Consider the following 1,756-nt stretch of genomic DNA (forward strand, 5'->3'; position numbering starts at 1 on the left):
CTATTGGTTTGCATCCTAGTTTCCTACATTTGCATCACCTCTGCTGTCCTGAGAGTCCCATCCACAAAGGGAAAGTGGAAAGCCTTCTCCACCTGTGGCTCCCACCTGGCTGCAGTGTCCCTCTTCTATGGCACCATAATTGCTGTGTATTTCAGCCCGTCATCCTCCCACTCAGCTGAGAATGATATTGCAGCTGCTGTGATGTACACGGTGGTGACCCCCATGCTGAACCCTTTCATCTACAGCCTGAGAAACAGGGACATTAAAGGGGCCCTAATAAAAATAATTTATATGAATTGTTTTTATGTTCAACAATAAATCTTTTCCACTACTTTCTAAAATATAGCAGTTATTCATCTATGTATTTGTCTTGAGAAAATGAAAGTCTTGTTGCAATTTTTTTAAAACAAGTTTATTGTGAATTGTGTGAAGGTTTACTGAACAGATTAGCTTTCCAGTCAACAACTCATGCCCAATTTGTATCACATCATTGATTGCAATTCCCACAATGGAACATCACTTATGCTTCTTCCTTCCTGCTTCTTGTTTCTATTCCTCCTTCTTTCCTAATCCTTCTGATGTTTATCTTGATCATACCACAGTCACCTTGTCTGACACTTGTGTCCTATGAATTTTTCACTGTGCAGTAGAGAAGGGTTTAGTTCATTTAGGGCTGCCATCCTAATTCCTCCAGTGATTTGAGCTAATTATTCTGACCATTTTATCATAGCTTGATGTATCGTACAACATTACAGCAGAAATACAGGAAATTTAAACAAGAAAAAAGGTATATAACCCAGAATGAATAACTTCCTCAATTCCAGTGCTCAAGCTTGTCAAATTTCAGCTTTTCCTTGTCAATGTGCTCAGGTATTTGAAAATAGTTCCTCGCTTACATTTTAGATTTCCACTGTCGACTATAACAAACCTTCTCCAAATTGCCATACAATATCTACAGTTTTTATTTCACAGAACTTAAATATTTCTATCAGGTTACTTCAGCAAAATTTACTCAGTATTCATTTTGTTCCTGCATTAGCACATAATGGAAATTTACTATTTAATATGTGATTGGGAACTTTCTTTGAAAACACTTCTAAGAGAAAGATCAAGAATTATTTAACACTGAGTGGAATACCACTTAATAGGATACTCTGGATTCTCAGGAAGAATGGAGCAAGTAGGGCTATTTTCTTTAAATTTTCATTTCAAAGAGTTGAATAAGATGACATCTGTGTGAAATCTGGCAAAATTCAGAGTCAGAAGCAAAAATATTATTTTCTTTATTATACTTGTCAGATTTGTATATTAAGATGTTGACCTTAAATAATACATAGATGGACCTTCTTCTGCAGTCAGTCTGACTTGAGAGGCCTGCTTTTCCATCCTCCTCCATTGTCTGCAATGACTAGCCTCCCCAAGGTGCCTTCCCCAGAAGGCTTCTTCCCCTAGATGGATCTAAGAAGCACTGGGAGCAGAGAAGTAGGAGCCCAGGGGCCATACACCAGCAACTTATCAGGAAAAAGATGAAGCTTGCTCTCCCATATAAAAATTTACAGTCTCAGAAACACAAAGGGGCAGTTTTCTGTCCCACGGGATAGATAGGAGTTGAAGTGCACTTGATGGAAGGGAAGACCTAAGACCACCCTGACCCTGCAGGCCACAGAGGCCATGTCCCCAGAAACTGAAGCCATCACAGCACTCATCACCGTGGTCTTCCTCACCCTCCTCTGGTTGTGGTCCTAATCTTCTTTTA

General features: G+C 39.4%; 1 pseudogene; it reads left to right on the plus strand.

Annotated features, from left to right (window-relative positions):
* LOC101657005 overlaps window positions 1-1,756 on the plus strand; it is an 18,583-nt pseudogene that overhangs the window by 653 nt on the left and 16,174 nt on the right.

Source organism: Echinops telfairi, unplaced genomic scaffold, assembly GCF_000313985.2.
Source record: "Echinops telfairi isolate 266 unplaced genomic scaffold, ASM31398v2 ScPeMD7_5;HRSCAF=22, whole genome shotgun sequence".
In the NCBI taxonomy this organism is placed as follows: domain Eukaryota; kingdom Metazoa; phylum Chordata; class Mammalia; order Afrosoricida; family Tenrecidae; genus Echinops; species Echinops telfairi.